The sequence below is a fragment of the Hyla sarda genome, chromosome 8 (assembly GCF_029499605.1).
Source record: "Hyla sarda isolate aHylSar1 chromosome 8, aHylSar1.hap1, whole genome shotgun sequence".
NCBI classification, from domain to species: domain Eukaryota; kingdom Metazoa; phylum Chordata; class Amphibia; order Anura; family Hylidae; genus Hyla; species Hyla sarda.
In genome coordinates, this window is record NC_079196.1 from 34160790 (window position 1) to 34185807 (window position 25018).

Below are 25018 nucleotides of genomic sequence, written 5' to 3' on the forward strand. Positions count from 1 at the left end.
TTCACTCGGCCCATCGGAACACCCCTATTTGGTCATCAAGGGGTTATCCCATGGGCTGACCTTATCCCCTATAGATTCATCTACAATGACGTCCTATTATTATTACTATTTTTGGGTTACCATTATCTTTATATGTAATTATTCATTTTCTGTTTTCATTTTTTATCTTTCATTTTTATCTTTATTTTATTTTATTTTATTTTATCTTAGTTTATTCTTAATTTATTTTTATTTTTATTTTACTTTTATTTTTATTTTTATTTTTATTTTTATTTTATTTTTATTTCTATTTTTATTTTCATTTTTATATTTATTTTTATTATCTTTATGTTTATTTATTGCATTTTCATCTCTATTTTCATTTTTTATTTTTATTTTTATTTTCATGTTATTTTATCTGTTTTTATTTTATCTGTTTTTATTTTATTTTATTTTTATTTTTATTTTTATTTTCATTTTTATTTTCATTTTTATTCTTATTTTTAATTTTTTATTTTTTATTTTTCATTTATGTCTTCCTGTTTTATTTCATTTTGTCTCATTATATTGTTTTATTTTAATTTCATTGCATTCCTTCATTTATTTATTTCCAACACTTTGTTATACAATACTATGTTCTTTTACTATACAAGAAAAACTCATTTATTTTGAAAACGCATCGCTACAATTTTCCAACAAAATTGACACACTACTCTATATCTAGTATTGCTCTCTAGGTGAACCGATCCATTAAATCCATTCATGTTTTTCATTATTATCTATCAATGTGTTAAGGGGTGGGATTTGTGCCCATATAAAACAACTGATGATCTATGGCAACCATTATGACTACTGAGGAAAGGGTTATACCATACAACCCTGAAACGCGTCTAGTCTTCATCTACTGGCATAGTAGTATCAAAACTGTGCCCAAATTCTATGGCCAGTTACATTCTATGAACTGTACCACCATTTGTGCTCACGCTTTGCTGTTTACCCGGTCCAGCGGTTCGGATCCATTCCGGCACAATCATCCCGGTGCAACTATTTTGCTGTAACCATTCCGGCTCTGACGTCAGACGCCGGCACCACGAGGTGAACCTCCAGCCTTCCAGTATATGGTCCTGCTTTCCAACTAATGAAGCGGTGAGGAATATCAACTTTAGCGCACGCCAGCGCCAGCAGTCCCCGGACACCATCACGATCTTTGGCGCCTGCCAGCGCCTTATCCGACAGCGACTGCCACCACGCTTAGACCCGACTGGACCAGGCTTATGATCGGAGGCACCACACAGTGGACTGTATACATTACGGACACTTAGCTGTTGCGGGAGCAACATCCACCGCCTGAGCCACAATCAACAGACCGGTAATAATTGCCATCAATACAGACTGTTTGTCACTGTATCCAAAAAAAGGGACATATTTACCCTAAACATCTAGAAGAGCAATTTTCTAATATATTTGTATGGTACAGCTCTTACTTTGCTATCTTATTCTATTATTCTATACTCTATGCCAAGTGTAGAATTTTAATTTTAATACCATTGCCTAATATCTTGTTAGGTTGCCTTTTTATTATGTATGCTCTTCTCACAAGGGCCCTGTGAGAAGTGTTGAAATTTTATTTTTATAAATAAATGATAATTATTATTGAAGCACGATCCTTGTATATCCATTTTTTACTCACCTAGAAGGTCCGGGCTACATTGTATTTTTCTAATTTACAAATCTGTTTAACTTTCTGGCACCGGTTGATTTAAAAAAAAAAAAAAAAGTTTTCCACCGGAGTACCCCTTTAAGCACAGCGCTGCTGTGGTCCTTCTTCTGATCGGTGGGGGTCTCTCAGAGACATTGCTCCTGTTCCAAATAGTTCCTGAAATGGACAGAAGTGGCAGCAGAGAGCACTGTGGTCAGACTGGAAAGAACTACACAACTTCCTGTGGAGCATACAGCAGCTGATAAGTACTGGAAGGATCAAGATTTTTAAATAGAAGCAATTTACAAATCTGTATAACTTTCTGGCACCAGATGATTTGAATATATATATTTTTTTCCTCTGGAGTACCCCTTTAAAGCTCATTCTTTGTGGAGCTATGAGATCCTGAAGGGCGGACTCTATACACCTGTTTGGCAAAGTCTGGTTGGGATTCTAATTATAACCGTATAAGCCAAACGCAGGACATCTGGTGCATTTGTAATGATGAGCGCTGCCCGTGAAACAGTGTGAGACGCATTTGGCATTAAGGGGAACGTGCGGGATCTGGAAGGGCTTCAAATGTTCTGAATATAAAAAGAACCCTAATTTCAGAATTTACAATATCAAAAATAAAAGGATCGACCAGTGTTTTCCAAACAGTGTGCCTCCAGCTGTTGCAAAACTACAATTCCCAGCATGCCCGGACAGCCTTCGGCTGTCCGGGCATGCTGGGAGTTGAAGTTTTGCAACATCTGGAGGGCCACAGTGTGAGACCACTGATCTTAAAGGCGTTATCCAGGAAAAAAACTTTTTTTTTATGTATCAACTGGCTCCAGAAAGTTAAACAGATTTGTAAATTACTTCTATTAAAAAATCTTAATCCTTTCAGTACTTATGAACTTCTGAAGTTAAGGTTGTTCTTTTCTGTCTAAGTGCTCTCTGATGACACCTGTCCGTCTGATGACACGCCCAGTTTAGAAGAGGTTTGCTATGGGGATTTGCTTCTAAACTGGGCGGTTCTGAGACAGGTGTCATCAGAGAGCACTTAGACAGAAAAGAACAACCTTAAAGGGGTATTCCAGGAAAAAAACTTTTTTTATATATCAACTGGCTCCAGAAAGTTAGACAGATTTGTAAATTACTTCTATTAAAAAAATCTTAATCCTTTCAGTACTTATGAGCTTCTGAAGTTAAGGTTGTTCTTTTCTGTCTAAGTGCTCTCTGATGACACGTGTCCGTCTGATGACACGCCCAGTTTAGAAGAGGTTTGCTATGGGGATTTGCTTCTAAACTGGGCGTTTCCCGAGACACGTGTCATCAGAGAGCACTTAGACAGAAAAGAAGAACCTTAACTTCACAAGCTCATAAGTACTGAACGGATTAAGATTTTTTTAATAGAAGTAATTTACAAATCTGTTTAACTTTCTGGAGCCAGTTGGTATATATAAAAAAAGTTTTTTTCCTGGAACACCCCTTTAACATCTTATAAATCCCCCAGAGTAATTAAGAGCAATTTATTTTGAGTGTAAGACTCCCCTTTAAGAGCCAGCCATTTCCGAGCCGCCTATTATGTAAGTTACCGTATATTTTTTTCACACAGTTTGAAGCCGGAGGCAGATAGACATTGTTGGTACTGAGGTAGAATTAATTCCCCGTATTTCCTTTGTAATCGGCCGGCCGAGGTCTGGAAATAGTATGCACGCTCATTTTTATTCCGCACCACGCGCGCCTTTCAAGCAGACCTGCTGAACTGTTTAACCTAATTACCATCAGAAGGATTTATTCAGCCCGCGACCGTGGAAGCCATTGCTTTATTTAACAGATCTTCATTTCGGCAAATCTCTGGAATTCTGACATCATTATTTAGCCCGGGTTCTTTCTATGGAATGGCTGGCGTTTTCATCGCGTCGTGCCCGTATTATATTCCTTACATAGCTGGACTGCGTCCAGGATCTCGCAGCGTCTTACAAGACTGGGCATTTCTTCTTTTTTTTTTTTTTTTGGGCCAACTGGTTTTTATTTTACTCTACTTACTGTATCATAGAATGGGGCCTTATGGGCAGTGAAATTATTATTTATTTATTTTTTAAATTGGCAATTTCTTGCTGCCATATTGGATTTTTGCGCCAAAATCTGCACTTTTGGCGCCAAATTTTACATACCTGAAAATTCCGGGGGAAGCATCTCATGTAATATTCCATGATTATTATTGCCCGGACAAGCGATAACTGTATAAATAAAACATTTCTAGGGCTTAAAGGGGTAATCCGACGAAACACATTTTTTTTTTTTTTTTAAATCAACTGGTGCCAGAAAGGTAAACAGATTTGTAAATGACTTCTATTAAAAATATCTTTAACCTTCCAGTACTTTTTAGCAGCTGTATGCTACAGAGAAAATTCTTTTATTTTAGAATTTTTTGTCTTGTCCACAGTGCTCTCTGCTGACACCTCTGTCCGTCTCAGGAACTGTCCAAAGCAGGAGAAAATCCCCATAGAAAACCTATGCTGCTATGGACAGGTCCTGATATGGGCATCAGGTGTCAGCAGAGAGCACTGTGGACAAGACAAAAAAGAAATTCAAAAAGAAAAGAATTTCCTTTGTAGCATACAGCTGCTTAAAAGTACTGGAAGGGTAAAGATTTTTTTAATAGAAGTAATTTACAAATCTGTAACTTTCTGGCACCAGTTGATTTAAAAAAAAAAAAAATAATAATGTTTCCCACCGGAGTACCCCTTTAAATGTGAGTTCAGTGAAGTGACCATGAAAAAAAAAAAAAGTAAGAAAAAAAAAAAAAAAAAAAAAATAAATATATATATATATATATATATATATATATATATATATATATATATTTTTTTTTTTTTTTTTTAATAACATTTTCCAATAATAATTATTTATTTTTCAATAATTGACTAAATAGCGTCTTTTCCCGAAAAACTAAAGAAAAAATAAATAAAATACTACAACCATTTCTTTGATTTCTACACTAACATAAAGCTGGTGTGAAATTTTTGATGCAAAATGGACTCTCATCCCTTTGAAAATATATGTAAAATATAAATATATACATATAAATATATGTAAAAATATGTAAAACATGACATTTACATAGCCACACCCACTTTTGCAAAACTGGTGTGACTAGTGTAAACCTTGGATAATTCTCATGTAAAACACTTTGAATATCTGATGTGAACTTTTTCGTGCCAAAACTTTGGCGCGAAACACGATATTTTGGAAGTGAGGAGTTTTGAATATGACCCCAATTGTACCTATTGTATTGATTCACAGAATGAAAGGTTGCAATATATATATATATATATATATATATATATATATATATATATAGTGGGAGATTAGCTCTGTAAAACCGGTCTAATAGTGGCAAAATAGCAGTCAGAGACAGGGACATGGAGGCAATGTTTAATCTGGGCTTCTCTTGTCTTTTATTTTCCAGCAACAAAATGAATACAGCCTTTACACTAAAGGCGCAAAATAAATCCTGCTTGCCCAGAAACTTTTCCATCTTTATAGAAGTGGCTTGCTACCAGTCACTCAGCAAAACAGAAATCATCACAAATGTGTTAGGGCTCACTTACACTAAGGCTCTCCTCCCGGAGATGTTTTGAGTGGAAATTCCATCCGTAGCGGGCGCCGCCAACACAAGCCAGCGCTAGAAATGTTCCGCCGAAGGAATGCACATGTTCCTTTTGGCGGAACCTGGGGTCCAGAATTTCACCGTGGAAACTCCGTAGTGTAAATAGTGCAGCAGAATTCCCATTGAGAACAATGGAATTCTGCTCAGATAATATGTAATGTCAATGGGCCCTACCTCACACAAGGTAAGTGTCCTCTTTTGTGAGGCTACCAGCCTCAGGACTCCAACTCTCATCAGAGGTTCCACCCAGCCTCTCAAAGCAGACTTCGTAAGCCTGGTATTAATCTGCCTCAGCACCTGTGCTGACTAGGGGAATGAAATACCCCACTACCAAACCTGCCTTTCATCCCATAAAAATCTAGGCCCAATAACAGGATTTACCAAATTCTCTAGAAAGCTAAGTCAGGGATGCCAGGGATTTTAACTGTTTCCTGGATTTCCCATTTCTCACCCAGCTTTCCTTGAATGAGATAAAGGTATACACATACGACAGGCACCATGGGGAAATATAGCGATCCCCGACCACCAATTGCAGGTTCCATCCAATATACCTGACAAAATAGCGCAGAATGCCTCGCCGCTTCATCCAGTCACATGACTGGCATCATGCTGGAACCCGACAGACCCTGCAGCAGCAGCCTGCAGCAAATGAATGGAAAAAAAAACATTCAGATGTGAGCATAGCCTGATGGGAGATGTAGTTTTGCAACAGCTGGAGAGCCACAGGTTGGGAAACACTGTAGCCGAGAATTCGAAAGTTATTGTGGGGCAGTGGTCTCCAAATTGTGGACCTCCAGAGGTTGCAAAACAACAACTCCCAGCATGCCCGGACAGCCAACGGCTGTCCGGGCATGCTGGGAGTTGTCGTTTTGTAACCTCTGGAGGTCCACAGTTTGCAGACCACTGTTATAGAGGAAGAAAGAAGTTACAAAGAGTGTCTCTTTCTCTGGAGGACCCATCCTGTCCTGCATTATACAATTAACTAATTGACTGAATACTTAAAGGGGTACTCCGGTGGAAACCTTTTTTTTTTTTTTTTTTTTTTTTAAATCAACTGTTGCCAGAAAGTTAAACAGATTTGTAAATTCCTTCTATTTAAAAGTCTCAATCCTTTCAGTACTTATTAGCAGCTGTATGCTACAGAGAAAATGCTTTTCTTTTTGAATTTCTTTTTTGTCTTGTCCACAGTGCTCTCTGCTATCAGTAGTTCAGAGATGCCATAAACAGTTGTATCTCCTACCAATTGTCAATTATGATGGAGCTGGCTGAGCCCAAAATAAGTTTAATTGCATCAGTTAGGAGCACATAGTGATTTTAATGTGTGATTTTTCCTTCTTTATGTTTCACTATTATTATTTTTGGACCCGCACCTTTAAGTCCTGTACATAGTAATTTTGGTTGGGATCTCCAGGGCTTGTATTGGATTGCCTTTGGCGATCTATTAGTAATTATCAGTGCTCTCTGCTGACACCTCTGTCCGTGTCAGGAACTGTCCGCAGCCGCATAGGTTTGCAATGGGGATTTTCTCCTGCTCTGGACAGTTCCTGATACGGGCATCAGGTGTCAGCAGAGAGCACTGTGGACAAGACCAAAAAGAAATTCAAAAAGAAAATAATTTTTTGTGTAGCAAACAGCTGCTATTAAGTGCTAGAAGGGTAAATATTTTTTAATAGAAGTAATTTACAAATCTCTTTAACTTTCTGGCACCAGTTGATTTAAAAAATAAAAAAAAAAACGTTTTCCACTAGAGTACCCCTTTAATTTTCCCTGTGGTGGCGCTGCAGGGAAATTGCATACCTTCTGCCAGGTTTCCCCACAGATCACAAATGGTCATTGGGGATTGGAGAACACAAAATCCTTCTAAGGCTGCATTCACACCACGTTTTTGGTACAGTACAGTTCCCGTATCAGTTTTTTGATGAAAAACGGATTCCTCAAAACCTGACTAAACTGTATCAAAACGTGTTTACAAATTTCAACCCGTATACAGTTAAAAACCGTTTATGGTTTGAAAAATGATGTCCGGTTGCATCCGTTTTTAAGAAAAAAAAACTATACGTTTTTAACTTTTCACTCCATTTTGAATAAAGTTTCACTTGTTTGATTGAAGTTCCAAGAAAAATAAACTGTGCAAAGTCAAAAACTCTATGGTGAAAACCGGATGGGACCGTATGCACATACAGTTCTGTACGGTCCCCATTGACTCCTATGTTTAAAAACAACGTGTATGTTTAAGGCTGGGTTGACACTACGGTTTGTAACTACGGTTCTCAAATATATGGCTGGGAGGAGGGGTGGGCGGGGCTTAATCGCGGCGCCCGAACTCAGCCGTATTCGGGAACCGTAGTTAATGTATGTCTATGAGCCGACCGGAGTGAACCGCAGCCTTCGGTCGGCTGCTTTTTCGGCCATATGCGGTTTCCCGACCGCAAGCAAAAACGTGGTCGACCACGTTTTTGCTTGCGGTCGGGAAACCGCATACGGCTGAAAACGCAGCCGACCGGAGGCTGCGGTTCACTCCGGTCGGCTCATAGACATACATTAACTACGGCTCCCGAATGCGGCTGAGTGCGGGCGCCGCGATTAAGCCCCGCCCACCCATCCTCCCAGCCGTATATTTTTTCACCCGGACTAAAAAACGTGGTAGGCTACGGTTTTGGGTACGGGAAAAAAAACTGACAAAACCGTCCAGGGTGCAAAACGGACACAACCTGATGCATCTTTTGGCGTACGGTTTTCAATGGAGAGTCAACGCGTACGGCTTTCAATACGGTTCCGTACGGTTTTCAAATTGAAAACGTATACGGGAACTGTATTGCAAAAACGTGGTGTGAATGCGCCCTAACAGAGAACCCTTTAGGGCGTTGTCTCACTCGAAGGCATTGGCATGATTTTGCTATGGGGGAACCATGAAGCCATAACCAGCCAAATCTAGTATTACTTGGCAGCCATTCCTAAGAATGGGCCGTCCATTTAATACCATGTAATCTGCTACGTGAGCCGAGAGACTCTCTTTTTGGGATTCCTAATCCTCTTACATACAACACCCTTCTACAATGCCCTTGTGAATCAGCATATGCACCATGCTAGATACCATATGTTGCAAGTCACCACGTGTTGGCATGAAAAAAATACGGGGAGATCTCTACATGTGCCAGCCTGCGCCAGGAGACGTTACACCGTACAAACCATGAGACTACACATTTGCTTGTGACAGTCCAAGGAAATTGCCGCCAAGATAAGGGGGATACCAACTTTTGTTTTGTAACAAGTCTGGGGTGTGGGTAGCCTCAGGGCACTTGATTCGGGTGATAGTCATAAATGATGAAACCTTATATATTCTAAAAGAAGCAAATGTCCAGCGCGGATGTCGAGCAATACGAAATTTCTTTATTCAGCTATAACGCAAAGTGATGACAGGTGACGCGTTTCGGCCGCAATCAACGGCCTTAGGCCGTTGATTGCGGCCGAAACGCGTCACCTGTCATCACTTTGCGTTATGGCTGAATAAAGAAATTTCGTATTGCTTGACATCCGCGCTGGACATTTTGCTTCCTTTAATTCATACGTGAACCAAGGTCCGGTTCTGTCCGGGACGCGGGAGGGGCGACCGAGTGAGCTGTGCCGCACTTACCATATGTACTTATATATTCTAGGTATAAATGAAATTTACAGTGAATGCCCATTGGTTAATAGCATTTATTTTTATTTATTTAAGCGGTACTCTAGTGGAAAACATTTTATTGATTCATTGTTTCAAATCAACTGGTGCTAGAAAAGTTAAACAGATTTGTAAATTGCTTCTATTAAAAATCTCAATCCTTCCAGTACTTATCAGCTGCTGTATGCTCCAGAGGAAGTTGTGTAGTTCTTTCCAGTCTGACCACAGTGCTCTCTGCTGACACCTCTGTCCATGTCAGGAACTGTCCAGAGCAGGAGAGGTTTGCTATGGGGATTTGCTCCTGCTCTGGACAGTTCCTGACGCAGACAGAGGTGTCAGCACAGAGGACTGTGATCAGACTGGAAAGAGCTACACAACCTCCTCTGTAGTATAGAGCAGCTGATATGTACTGAAAGGATTCTTTTTAAATAGAAGTCATTTACAAATCTGCACATTGTTTCTCTACGTATATTGTTTTTATGCACATTGGACAATAAAGTTGCTTGTCCTAGGTGAGTAGTTCCGGTGTGCCCTCCCCTTGTGGGCGGTGTACACCTGGACTATGTCAGTATAAAAGATTGTGCTGAAGTGTACACATGTATGCCATGACTAAGGGCCTTATTGGCCTGAAACGCGTCGGAGTTTGAGATTCTCATATTATGCCTTCTTGCGATTTTTATCCTTATATTGCACTTTTTGCCTTCCATGGAATTTTAACTTGGAATCAATAAAGAACATTTTACGCAGTGCGGGCTCCACCGTTCTTTACGCTGGCCGTGCAAGTGTGGGGTCAGGTGAGCTGAAACCTTTTTTCCTGTTACCTAATTTACAAATCTGTATAACTTTCTGGCACCAGTTGACTTTCCCTCTGGAGTACCCCTTTAATCAGTCCAAGATTGTAGACTTAAAAAACATCATGGTTTTAGAAGGTGGTCAGATCCCACACATTACATTGACCGTGTGGGATCTGACATAGACCCCGCTTGGAAGGAGATGCTTTTGGCTTTGTGAAGAAGAAGCCCCCGATTGTATTTGTCAGATCATTACGCTCCAACTGGCAGACTGGACGCACTTTTTTTGGACCCTTCCTGAACACCCTCCTCTGCACTGTTTGAGCTCGGATCACAGGACGCTGAGCCAAAAAATACTTGAAAATATGAATATTGTATCTGGGATCCAATGACAACACCCTTGTTGAATAATCTTTGTGTGGGAAGGAATTAGGAACAAATCTGTTATGTAATTGTGAAGGTTTCAGATTTCCTGGGATATTGATAGATAGCGGGATCCAAGTAATATTTGGCCGATCGCGGCTCAGTAAGTGGGAGCTCTTCATAATATCCTGCGTATGATATTCTTATCTGAGGGTGGACATATCCGCGAGCTGCTGAATATCACTTCTTACTCCAGGATTTATTTATTTTATTAGGACGGCTAAGTGGACTGCGTTACGGCATCAGCAGAACATCTGCCAAAAATGGGTGGTGGACAGAACAGTGAGTGAATGAGTAATGCTTTCGATAACCCATTAGGGCAGTGGCCTCCAGCTGTGCAAAACTACAACTCCCAGCATGTCCTGAGATACACAAACCTGCTCCCAGAAGTGGACCCCCACCCCCGTGCTTTATTAGGCCAGTGTTTCCCAACCAGTGTGCCTCCAGCTGTTGCAAAACTACACCTCCAAGCATGCCCTGAGATGCACAACCCTGTGCCCAGCTGACAAGTAGACCCCCACCCCCGTGCTTTATTAGAGCAGTGTTTCCTAAACAGTGTGCCTCCAGCTGTGCAAAACAACTCCCAGCATGTCCTGAGATACACAAACCTGCTCCCAGAAGTGGACCCCCACCCCTGTGCTCTATTAGGCCAGTGTTTCCCAACCAGTGTGCCTCCAGCTGTTGCAAAACTACACCTCCAAGCATGCCCAGAGATGGACAACCCTGTGCCCAGCTGACAAGTAGACCCCCACCCCCGTGCTTTATTAGAGCAGTGTTTCCTAAACAGTGTGCCTCCAGCTGTTGCCAAACTACACCACCCAGCATGCCCAAACAGTCTTCCTCCAGCTGTGCAAAACTACAACTCCCAGCATGTCCTGAGATACACAAACCTGCTCCCAGAAGTGGACCCCCACCCCTGTGCTTTATTAGGCCAGTGTTTCCCAACCAGTGTGCCTCCAGCTGTTGCCAAACTACACCTTCCAGCATGCCCGAACAGTCTGCCTCCAGCTGTTGCAAAATTACAACTCCCAGCATGTCCTGAGATACACAAACCTGCTCCCAGAAGTGGACCCCCACCCCCGCGCCTTTTTAGGGCGGTGTTTTCCCCCCAAAAAAGTGTGTATCCAGCTGTTGCAAACCTACAGCTCCCAGCATGCCTAAACAGTGTCCCTCCAGCTGATCCAAATTCACAACTACCAGCATGGCCGAACCGTGTGCCTCCAGCTTTTGCAAAACTACAACTGTCAGCATGCCCAAACAGTGTTCCTCCAACTGTTGCAAAACTACAACTCTCAGCATGCCCGAACAGTGTGCCTCCAGCTGTTGCAAAATTACAACTCCCAGCTTGCCCTGAGATACACAGTCCTGCTCCCAGAAGTCACCTCTGTGCTTTATTAGGGCAGTGTTTTCCAAACAGGTGTGCCACCAGCTGTTGCAAGACTACAACTAAGGCTGTCGAAGGCTGTCCGGGCATGCTGGGAGTTGTAGTTTTGCAACAGATGGAGTCACACTGGTAGGAAATCACTGATTTATAGCCTTGGTCTGTTAAAGGTTTTGTGTGAATAAAGTGTGGTGTCCCGGCACCGCGTCCTATGCGGTCCCTTTATGTGTATGGGTCCCCATAGCCAGAGTCCCTAGGACGTAGGGGTCCATGTTGTCTAGTCTACCCCTTGTCACCTCTATTCCATCTAGTAAACCAGTAACTTATGCAAGGTTTATGTAAATATAGTTATATAAATGTAAATGAATAGTTAATTACCTGCGCGTAGCGTACCAGGACCTGCGGGTCACGTGACTAGGTGAACTCTATGGTATTTCTGCTTGAGGACTTGTGGAGGTCTCTATGACGTATGCAATCCCATCATTCTGTGTACTAGTGAATGACAGGTATTCGGACCAATCAGATTCACCCCACCCCCATCCCATATAAGGGAGCGGCAGCCATTATTCTCTCTCTTGTTCCTGGGCTGTCAACCGAGAAGGACCTGCGCAGCTATTCTCGCAGTGAGTTAGGCCCGAGCCTTGCGGCGGCGGCTGATCAATGCTAAATCGAGAGTGTATCAATCCCCAGACACTCTGCAGCATCACCGGACCTAATCTAACCCCTAAATCCGGACGGATCTGCAATATCTACCCTAAATTCAGAGACTTTCTAAATACCTCAAGGTCCGCAACAACTGTCAGTCATTGAGCAATATAAGGACTGTTATATGAGACTGTTACTGTGCCTTGGATGTACCGTAAGCACTTAAGTAAAGTTGTTCAAGTTCAAGTTCAATCTCCTTGTGGACCTTCAGTCATTTCATGCACCTATTGTTACTGGGAAGGGCGGTGATAGGCTGGAGAATTACCTCAGCATACTAGCCCTCAGCCTGGCGTCACGAACTATAGGGTTAACATTAACCCCTCATATAACGATACAACATCCCCACTACTATACACCCTCCAAGGGCTACCACAAAAAATGTATTTATTTATTTCATTTATGTTTTTATTTAGTTATTTCGAAGTTCTGCAACTATGTAATAGTCATGCTGGGAGTTGTAGTTTTGCAACAGCTGGAGGCACACTGGTAGGAAAACACTGAATTATAGCCTTGGTCTGCTAAAGGTTTTGTGTGAATAAAGTTTATTTATTTATTTCATTTATGTTTTTATTTAGTTATTTAGAAGTTCTGCAACTATGTAATACGCATGCTGGGAGTTGTAGTTTTGCAACAGCTGGAGGCACCCTGATTGGAAAACACTGTATTAGGGTATATGAACAGGGGAACACTTACAAAGGGATATTCCATTGACAGCAAATCAAGTTTAAACATTCTACAATAAAAATAAAAAAACATTTCATTGCGACAATTCTTCACATTGAATGTTGTTTATTCCGAGAAGATGGAAGATCGGTCGCGGTCATGCGATGTTTGCACAGGAAGACGAGTTTCCTTTAGATATTATTTAATCCGCACACCCATGACCTGGTGATAACAAGCGCCATAGAAAAGAATAAGTAAAAAAACAACAACAAGATATACGGAAAGTGCATGCCCGGCCTTACTGGCAGGATTTTTGTATAATCCGACGCCCTGACACCATTGTCCTGTTTACGGGTAGCGTCTTGCAGAAGTCACACATCTAGTCAGATGCTGGCTGGTAATCGTAGCGTCTCCTGTGACATATTGTGTCGCACGGCGATGGCGAACAGCTTGCTTTTGTAGCCTGATTAAAAGATAGGATTAGTTCCATGAATAGAGCATTAATACCGGTCTGGAAATGACCTTCTTTGTGGCAGATGTAAGCGCGTAAGGAGCATGCTCAGAGTCAGCGTCACGCTGCCCGATCAATTTCAGACTGTAAATCACAGGGGACCACATACCGGGAGGATACGGGGGGGCTGGGGGGACCTTTATAGTGGTTGCACAGTCACAGGATGAATACACTGAAAATTGTTCCTCATAGAACCTTGTGGTGATCTGTGGGGGAGATTTATCAAAACCTGTGCAAAAGGAAAAGTTGCCCATAGCAACCAATCAGATCGTTTCTTTTATTTTGCAGATGTGGTGACCCACCGGGTGAATGGCGGGATCACGGGTGTTGCAGTGTGAGTGGTGGGATCTGATGTTATTAACCCCAGGGGTCTGACGGTATTATCCCCTATGTGTTCGTGACGCCAGTGTGGTTTTTGGGTTCCGGAACACCACACGCACGGATTCTCCGCTATCCCAGTTGCTAGTAGTGAATAAAGAGTCCACAACCAGTTATGGTCAAACGGAGGATTTACTGAGTAGAAAACATATGGAATTATCTTCACAGCTAAGGCCAGAATTCCCAGAGAGGTGGCCAGGACCCAGGGGACCTCGCAGCTTGCTGGACCAATACTTGTAATAAACTTCACTTGAAATTAGACTTGACTATGTGCAGGACTTGACTAGCTTCAGTGACAGCAGACGTAGACTTAATGGAGAGACTTGCAGATGCTGATCACTTGTCCTGAGATTTCTGGTAGCTGCTTCAGCAAAGACTTGTTCTCAGATCAGATGGTAGGGTCTAAGAGAGAGAATTGCAAATGGCCTCCCCTTTATATAGTGGGGGGCTGGACTATAGCCCATTGGTCAAGCTGTGGGTCATAGGTGAAAGCTGGTGCTCTCTGGGAGTACATGTGACAACAAATCATATGACTTAACATAACATGTGACCAATTTACATACAGGTCCTTTAGACCTCCCACAGGTCCTTGAGACTATCTAGACATAGGATCCTGTCTATGCATTAATGTAACATACACACATTTATTAAACCAAAAGGAGAACAAGGGGAGACCCTGCAGGGGAGCCCCCAGGTCACTGAGGGACTCAACCTGACAGGGCCTACCGGTAATACAGGACCGTGTACCTGTACTGGGACATCACACAGAGGCCTTGTTAAAATGAAAGAAGCGATCTGATTGGTTGCTATGGGCAACTGGGCAACTTTTTCTCTGGACAGGTTTTGATAAATCTCCCCCCTATGTTCTGTTGAATAGGTCCAAATTTTGCAGGTGTATTTCTGTTTCTGGCAAAGTTGGGTGGCAACCCATATGATCACCATAAGGGCCCAGTCACATTACAGAATTTCCCCAAGGAAATTCCTCCTGCAGCAGACTCCTATTGATTGTTCACACTACAGAACATGGGGATATAAGGCTACCTGTAACCACTCCCCCTGAGTAATTATAACGTATAACAAAAATACAACATTAAGAGGGAGGGAAGCTTGTGCTGCTGTCAGACTAAGGGAAATCTTACACTTCCCTGTCATCTGACAGCAGCACAATGATGCGGATTTACATAGCATAACCCCAGGGTGGGAATATAATATAACAGCATCTATTGCAGTCTTTGGAAAGTGAGATTTTCAGAATATAAATCCTCAAGTCTGTAATGCTTGAAAAAAAAAACTTCAAAGGGGCTGAACCTCGTTTAGCCCAAGAGGCAGCGACCATTCAGGTAGAGCGCCATTTGTAGATACAGGCGGATCCATGTCAGTCGTTGGTCAGAAGACATTCAATCACAACCATCTGATATTGTGGGTTTGGAAACTTTCTTACCACGCTTTGTGCCCTGTTATACCACAAAGACATTTTCTCCTTCCTAAAAGGCATTTATCCCTTTGAAGATACATTTTTTAAGACCTCTGATCCAAGGTTTTCTCATTCTTATCTCAGTCAGCTGATCCTCTACATGAAGTCACTCCAGATAACAGCAGGTATATCCCCCAGCGCATGCTTATATACACACAGGAGCAGTAATACAGGAGAATTCCCCAAACAGAAGTGGCGCACATCCCGCCCAAGCCGGAGACAGCAAGCATAGCGCCACATTCAGCAATACTGCCCCCGCCTCTAACAGCAAGGAGTGCGTCAAAAACGCACAGCAGAGTGAGTCCTATAGTCCTGCTAACAGGACAGAAAAAAACTCAGGGGGAGTGGTTACAGGGTGCCTTATATCCCCTTGTGGGGGGGGGGGGAGGGGCTCTAGTTACTCAGGTTGTTTTCTATTTAAATTATCCTAAGGTCCTGCAAGCTCACAGGGGGCGGAGTTACCCCATCATTGTGCTGCTGGCAGACGACAGGGAAAAATATATCACATATATATTTTTTTCTGGTCCCCAAAAAATTGTGTTTGTTTGTCGCCTTCTAGAATTTCATGAAAGTTGAAAAGAGAGATCTTAGGCCTCATTCACACGGCAGAATTTCTGAGCGGAATCCAGCTGAACACTTCCGCTCGGAAATTCTGTTGCAGCAGAGATACAGCAGGATTCTGCTGCACCGTGCACATGGCGGAAATTCCAGTTATGATATGTCAGTTCTTTCTGCAAAATCTGCTCGGAAATGCATTGCCGTCTATGGAGACATCTATGCACTGCCGTCATTCCGAACGGTCCTACCACTTGTTCTGCCATCGCCTGTAGAATGTCTGCCCGAACAGTCTGCTGAATGAACATAGCCTTAGGCCTCAGCCTTAGGCTATGTTCAGAAGAGGGAATGTCCGCAGGGAAGATCTCCGTGCGGACCTCCCCTCAACAACAGAGCACCGGCAGAACATGCCGGCGCTAGGACCGCTGGGAAATGTGCCGTCTCATAGACGGCAATGCGTTTCGGTGTCGACTCCGCAGAAAGAATAGACATGTCTATTCTTTCTGCTGGCACCGGAATTTGAAATTCTGCCGTGTGAACAATGCAGCAGAATCTCATTGATATCAATGGGACTGTGCTGCTGCGGAATCTCTATGCAGAATTTTAATGCGGAAATTCCATCGTGTGAACATAGCCTTACAGGCGTAGAGTCTGGAGAGGTGTTTGATCATTTGCGCAGGACACTGGTTCGCAGACAGGTGGGCGCTGCACATGTACACGCAGATCTTTGTTCGTACTAAATTAAGCAAAGCTGTTAAATATGGCGCCAAATTATTATTACCGCCAATCCCCTGGTAGCGGCTGCAACAAGAAATGAAATGTTACTCAGCTGGTCGTATAGTATTTTCAGCTGGCAGCGTCCCTGGGCAATGGTCGGGTTTATTCATGCATGTACAAGGCCAGATGTTTCCACAGAGAAAGCCTGAGATCAGCCGAGGTTGTTCCTCACTGTTACACGCCGGCCCTGTTACCGCCACTGGTGACTGTGCCTTGTTCTTTAGGAAATGGGTCACCTCACTTGAAGCTGGGGCACAGCTATTTGGGGGGCAGAGGTGGCAGCTGCGCTAGGGCCCTGGAGCTTAAAGCGTTTCTTTTAAACATAGGATAATCATTTTCAATAGGGTTGCTCTAAGAAAGTGTTTCCCAACCAGGGTGCCTCCAGCTGTTGCAAACTACAACTCCCAGCATGCCCGGACAGCCGTTGGCTGTCCGGGCATGCTGGGAGTTGTAGTTTTGCTGTGGTGTCGGGTAAGGGTAATGTGCAATTAACCTATTTGTGACGCCAGTGCACGGTTAGCCTATACACCACCCGAGGTTGAGACAGCTTCTCCTGGGCCAGGCGAAGGTTACAAAAAAACTGACTTTACTGAGGCAGGATGGATTATAAAATCCATTACAGTTCAGATTGTTATAAAGGGAGGTGCAGGGTGAACCTTGGAAGCTTATCGGCTCGCTGGAACTTGTAGTTGATTGTGCTGTGTATGACTCTAGTCACTTGACTGACTTGTATGACTGACTTGGATCCCTGGGACTTTAGTGCTTACCGCTAGGCTTGACGTTCACCTGGGTGCAGGGAATTCACTTTAGAAGATGCGTGGTTGCAGGATTAGACTTGAGGCCTCCTCAGAATCACCTCACACTCTCTCCTCAGACTTTCTCCGAACTGTTCCTCAGCTAAATTGAACTCTGAACTCCTACAACACTATATAAGGGGCAGATTTGAAGGACTCCCTTTGGGCAGATAAGTCACATGGTTCACCTTATACACCTCATCCCCTAACAACAGGGTTAATAAGGTTTAAAGCAACAGGTAGACAGAAAATTACAATAAATTAACCATAGCATAACATTACTGTTTATAGAGCCCTGAGCAATGTGGGTCCAAGACGGACACTGAAGACGACATCTGCCTCACAGGATGGGCAGAATACTATATTCTGTACTGGGTCACCACATTGCAACAGCTGTAGGCACACTGGCTGGGAAACACTGCTCTATGAGATAAGCACTGTACTTGGATATCTTCAGACACCCCATAGAGAGTAAATGGAACAAAGGCCGAGCATGCGTGCTGCAGCACCATTCACTGGGGGGACAGTTCACCTCAGTTCTCGTGATTTGTGGGGGACACAGTGGTCGGACCCATTGTGTCCCCCAGCTAGCTATCACCTATTAATAACCTTTCTATACAACTGCAATGGCTATTGGTCAAATGCCTCTTCCGGCTGTCAGCTATTGCCCCCAATTCCCTAATGCACTTGAGTTCGGCTGAGTGTGCATAAGACTCTGCAGCGCGAGATTATAATAGGCGATAGCTAGCTGGTTAGTGGGGGTCCAACCACTGGAACCTCCATTAATGACAAGAACGGGAGTCCCTGAGTGAATGAAGTGGCAGCACACATGGGATATCTATGGCATATGCCTGTGTTTCTCAATCAGGGTGCCTTCAGCTGTTGCAAAACCCACAACTATCATTGGAGTGGTCGGACCCCCACTAACCAGCTAGCTATTGCCTATTATCATCTATCCATACAGAGGCGTAACTAGTAGCTTCGGGGCCCAATGCAAAATGTGCAACAGGGCCCCATGTACCAATTATAATACTAGTCTTTTATGGGGCAGATGTGCTTTTGGGGCCCCCTTAGGCACCAGGGCCCCGGTGTGACTGCTACCTCTTCACCCCCTATAGCTAAGCCACTTGCATCCATACAACATCAATGGCTGTTGGTCAAACGCTTGTTCCAGCTGTCAGCTTTTGTCCCCAATTTTCCCACACACTTGCACGCTCAGTTCAACCGAGCGTGCATGTGTATTTAAAGGAGGACTCCAGTCAACATTGTAAATTCCACAGGAAATGGGATAAGTAGCTTATCGCGGGGGGTTTCCAGGGTTCTAGCACTTATTTACTCTATACCGCTTTACAAATCACCAGCCATACTTTATTCTACACAAGTTCAAAAGGTAACAATAGAAATATAGAATGAATAATGACCCAAAAAAAATAAAACAACACATTTCCTCTTTGGCCTCCGTTCAATGTAATTCCAGCTCTTCTGTGTTGTGTCACTGACCCCGTTTGGGCCCTTTAATCATCAGTGCTGGGGCCCTGGGTTCTGTCCTGGTCTGGGGGAAATGAAGCTTTGCCTATAGAACTTGGAAGAGTAAAAGTGAAATTAAACAAAACTTTCCTTTTTTTCAAAAATTTTTTATTTTATTTTATTATTATTTTTAAATCAGGGAACAAAAAGCTGACTAAATACTTCTCGGGAACAGATGTAACTTTTATATGGGAGGAAACGGCGAGTCAGGGCAGGTTTCAGAGCGTACGAAAGAAGACACACGTCCAAGTTATTTCGCTCTGTTGTAATGGAAATACTTGGATTTAAAGGGATATATATATATATATATATATATATATATATATATATATATATGTATAAATAAATATATGGACAGCAATATAACCTCCCCCCTTTACTCACTTATGGCAGTGTTTCCAAACCAGTGTGTCTTCAGCTGTTGCAAAACTACAACTCCCAGCATGCCCGGACAGCCGTTGGCTGTCCGGGCATGCTGGGAGTTGTAGTTTTGCAACAGCTGGAGGCACACTGGTTAGGAAACCCTGACTTTTATTAGCCTTAGGCTGAATTCACATCTCGTTTTTTTACATACGGGTGCCAGATCTGGCTGGGCGAAGATTAGGAGAAAAAGACCTTTAAACCAGCGCTGCTGATTCACCACATCAGAGACATTGAGAGGGGTTCAGGAACCACTTAGGATCCACTTTTATTGAGATTACGCGTTTCGAGGGGAGCTGCCTCTTCTTCAGATCAGGGATCCCTGATCTGAAGAAGAGGGGGCTCCCCTCGAAACGCGTAATCTCAATAAAAGTGGATCCTAAGTGGTTCCTGAACCCCTATCCCTGTCTCCGATGTGGTGAATCAGCAGTGCCGGTTTAAAGGTCTTTTTCTCGTAACCCTCACATCTCTACCAAGACCCTCTCTGAGTGCAGCGACCTGCATGCGGCACAGCAGCTGATCTCCCATCCTGTACCCCCCCCCCCTCGCCTTTATTCTTTTATATCAAGGTGAGCGGCCATCTGAAGGGGGCATTATATTGCCCCAGCTGCTATATCTCATACCTACTTTTGTTTCCACTGGGGTAATACACGAGGCGCCGTATACGGTTGTCCCCTTTTTCTATTTTATTACAGGATCTGGCTGGGGGAGGGGAAAACCGGGCGCTCCCCTACCCCAGCCGGATCAGCCCATAAATCCATTTACTTTAATGAGCCGACCAGAGTCAAACGGTGACTCCGGTAGGCTCCGTTTTGACCCGTATCCAGTTTCCCAAACCGTAGTGTCCTATCGTTTTAGGTCAGGTCACAAAACTGGATTGACTCCGTTTGACTCCGGTAGGCTCATTAAAGTAAATGGATTTACGGGCTGATCCGGCTGGGGTATGGGAGCGCCCAGTTTTCCCATCCCCCAGCCATATCCGGCACCCGCATGTAAAAAAGAGATGTGAATGCAGCCTTTGTCTGCCGAAGGTTGTGTGTCAATAAAGTTTTTTTTTTAAATGTATTTCTTTTTTTTTTTTTTTTTTTTATTGAGTCATGGGAAGTTCTGCATTGTGGGTCAATATCTTACCATTTTAAGATCTCAGCCTGCATTTATATCCTGAGGCTTATTATAACCTGCAGCAATGTGAGTTGGATATGTTTTTAGCCTCTGGGTGTTAAAAAGAATGTTTCTATTGGCCGATGGCAATCATGACAGCAATTCCCCTTCCCTGTTGTCATGATAGCAATTCCCCTTCCTTGTTCTTGTCATGGATGACGTCAAGTATATCTATCTATCTATCTATCTAAATGTATGCCAGGTCCATGCAGTAGTTTTGGTATCAGTAGTGCTGGCCAACTTACCCTTGTTTTTGTTTTATCTATCTATCTATCTCATATCTATCTATCTATCTATCTATCTATCTATCACAAGTACACTTTTGGCAAATAAGCTATCCCAGCAGCGTGCAACACCGTCATCAACAACATACCCTACATTGAGCCGGGTACTACTCTGGGCGACCAAGCTTACATCGCTATAGCTCCGGCCCATGCTTAGTGATCAGACCGGTTATCTCACTAAAGCTGTGTTCCCATTTGTGTTGTTAAATCAGATTTGATGGGAATAAAAGCAAAAAAAAAAAGAAGCTTAACAAAATACGACAGACCCTGTCATAAGTCAGTGGGATCCACAGCACTTAAGAAGCTCAGCCCTGCCTCCTTGACACTTAAAGGGGTACTCTGGTGCCAGAAAGTTAAACAGATTTGTAAATTACTTCTATTAAAAAATCCTAATCCTTCCAGTACTTGCTGGATGCTCCACATGAAGTTATTTTCTTTTTTTCATTTCTTTTCTGTCTGACCACAGTGTTCTCTGATGACACCTCTGTCCATGTCAGGAACTGTCCAGAGTAGGAACAAATCCCCATAGCAAACCTCTCCTGCTCTTGACAGTTCCTGACAGGGACAGAGGTGGCAGCAGAGAGCACTAGGGTCAGACAGGAAAGAACTACGCAACTTCCTCTGGAGCATGCAACAGCTGATAAGTACTGGAAGGATTAAGATTTTTAAATAGAAGTAATTTACAAATCTGTTTAACTTTCTGGCACCGGTTGATTAAAATAAAATAGTTTTCCACCGGAGTACTCCTTTAAGCCCAGAGAGAAAATCATAATTTTATAAGTTGCGGCAAACCTATCAACACTAACAAAGGTATGTTTGATATCGTTGTCCTATTACCTAAATGGCGGTGTCTGCTACTACTTCTATTATAACTATGACCTGACAGATTCCCTTTAATGATGTGTATGAAGGGGATTTCAAGCTCTGTACCAGAAAAATGTAGCTCTATCTTCTATAAATATTTCTTACTTAAATGGGTATTACAGGAACAAAACTTTTTTTTAATTTTTTTTATATCAACTGGCTCCAGAAAGTTAAACAGTTTTGTAAATTACTTCTATTAAACAATCTTAATCCTTCCAATAATTATCAGCTGCTGAAGTTTAGTTGTTATTTTCTGTCTGGCAACAGTGCTCTCTGCTGACATCTCTGCTTGTCTCGGGAACTGCACAGAGTAGAAGAGGTTTGCTATGGGGATTTTCTTCTAAACTGGGCGGTTCCCGAGACAGGTGTCATCAGAGAACACTTAGACAGAAAAGAACAACTCAACTTCAGCAGCTCATAAGTTCTGAAAGGATTAAGATTTTTAATAGAAGTAATGTACAAATCTGTTTAACTTTCTGGAGCCAGTTGATATATATATATTTAAAAAAGTTTTTTTCCTGGATAACCCCTTTAAGGTTCTGTTTTCTATCAATTCACACTCATAGAAAGTGTAAATATCTTTCATAACATAAAAATCTGTTCCACGGCAGCGCGGTCTGGACTTGTTAATAAAGCTCACAAAAGTATTCCATTCTGTAATGACATATACAATTCCTGCAGCTGTCTAGGCATGCTGGGAGTTGTAGTTTTACAAAAGCTGAAGACACACTGTTTGGAAAACACTGACATAAGGAGTGTTTTTTTTTTTTTGTCTCTGCCAGAAGGCTAAGACTACACTGCGACATTTAAAGGGGGCTTCAGACAGTATCGATGTAAGCTAAAAAGATCAGATAGTCACATAATCACCTTCCAAAAACATCACATCAGCAATGATACCTGTGGTTGGTTCCCGCTGTGATGCGGTGAGTGTGACAGTGCGACCTATAACATAAGCGGGGGCCCTCAAACTGTTTGTGTAGGATAGAGAATATGACTATTTAATCCCCTTAAAGGGGTACTCCGGCGCTTAGACATCTTATCCCCTATCCAAAGGACAGGGGATAAGATGCCTGATCGCGGGGGTCCTGCCACTGGGGACCCCCGTGATCTTCCACGCCGCACCCCGTTAGATTCAGCCCCCGGAGCGTGCTCGCTTCGGGTCTGATTACTAGCGATCACGGGGACAGAGCATAGTGACGTCACGGCTCCGCCCCCGTGTGATGTCACTCTCCGCCCCCTCAATGCAAGCCTATGGAGGGGGCGTGACAGGGTGCGGTGTGGAAGATCACAGGGGTCCCCAGCGGCGGGACCCCTGCGAACAGGCATCGTATCCCCTATCCTTTGGATAGAGGATAAGATGTCTTAGCGCTGGAGTACCCCTTTAAGTTGCCCAAAGGTAGTTGTAGTAGTAATAGTGATGACGTGAGTTGCCCCTTTATTTGTGTTAATACTAGCTGAGTACCCGATGTTGTCCGGTTTTCCTTCCTAAACCTTGTGGAAAAGCAACAATGATATTTAAATAACACAATATTGTACTGTGAGCCCTGCTCTGTGCACTGCCTGCCGCTGGTTTCTTAGTCTCATGAAGAGAATACCTATCTGGTAAAGCAATTATATTGGAGCTTTTTGGGAAAGCTGGGTGGCACCCACACTGCATGAAACTTAGCTTTTCCAGTTTTTACTGAACCCCCCTTGCCCTTTCCCTGCCACTGATGTTCCCCCCCCCCCATCTCTCAACCTACAATAAATCTCCTCTCCTCTTCTGCCTATTCCCCTCTCCCTGCCCCAGCACTAACAGTTCTCTACACCTGCCTGCGAGACAGTTAAATCATACTTTATCATGATGTTGGTTTATTGGCAGGATATTTAAAACTCCCGGCAATCTCTGCAGTCTGCACTCTCAGGGATTTCCAGTACATCTTCTGATCACATTACTTCTGGGCTGCAGAGATTTCCCAGGAGTTTTCAACATCCTGCTGACAGACTATCATCATGGTAAAGTATGATTTAACTGTCCGAACTCCTCTCTTTTAGTCATGGGCTGTAGAGATTGTCAGTATCGGGACATCCCTAAACTGTACTATATTTTTAAGTTGTGTATCAAGATGTGCATCAAGTATAATTTAAATATCTCCAGTGGTTTAGAATTTATGCTGGAACATACATATACACATACATACATTGAGATATATATGTTGAGATATGTATATGCTCTATATGGACATGATAGGGCATGTGTCATACACATACAGCAGACTATATACAGTAAAATCTCCCTTAGAGGACACCTCCCAATAGCCGACAGTTTTTAATGCCCCAGCAGAGTCCCATAAGACTCAATCTATTTGCAACCTCCGAATAGGGGACACTCAAAAGCGGATGCAGACACACCCAACAGGGGACAAAACACTCTCCATAGGGGACAAAACACTCCCAATAGGGGACAACCAGGCTTATGTGCCAGCCCTACCTTGTACCCAGGGCCGCTGTCATGGGGTACAGCCAATACCTCAGTAAGGGGCCCTGGCCCCCGCTGCACCTCCCTGCAGAAGCCCCAGCACAGAAGCAGAAGACCGCTGTTTAACCAGTGATCTGCTGCACCCGCCACATCATTCACCCCCCTGATCCCTCCCCCGTGCCATTTTATTTTCCCTGTGTGAAATTATCCCCCCTTTATTACCCCCTGTGCCACATATTTTCCCCTTGATCCCACCTGTGCTATTTCATTTTCCCTTTATTACCCCCTGTGCAAATTTATCACCTCCTCTTTACCACCCCCTGTGCCATTTCATCCCCCTGTGCCTTTACCCCTTTATCCCACTGGTGCCATTTCATCCCCCCCCCCCCTTGTGCCACATCACTTTTCCCCTTCCCTCCTCCCCCTACTGTTCTTCTTACCTGGCCAGCAGGCTCAGATGCAAGGGCTCTCAGCGGGTTTGACGTTCTCCTGACATCCTTGCTGCACTCACTGAGAGGCTGTGAGCAGCGGCAGCTGACGTCACTGGTCAGTGCCCGCAGCCACTGCCGCTTCTCTCAGTAAGTGCAGTGCAGAGGACGGCAGGAGAAGGTCAGACACGCTGAGAACCCCTGCACATGAGCCTGTTGGCCAGATAAGAAGAAAAACAGGGGGAGCAGAGAAGGGGAAAAGTGATGTGGCACAAGGGGTGAGGGGGGATGATTTAGCACAGGTGGAATAAAGTGGCACAGAGAGATAAAGGGGGAATGAAATGGCACCGGGATTGGTAAAGAGGAGGGTGATGAATTTGCACAGAGGGTAATAAATGGGGAATGATATGGCACAGGAGGATCA

At 43.4% G+C, this 25018-nt stretch overlaps 1 protein-coding gene across 8 annotated transcripts in view; it reads left to right on the forward strand.

The window, feature by feature from the left end:
- Nucleotides 1–25018, forward strand: part of FMNL2 (formin like 2) — a 358580-nt gene that overhangs the window by 138120 nt on the left and 195442 nt on the right. The window lies entirely within an intron of this gene.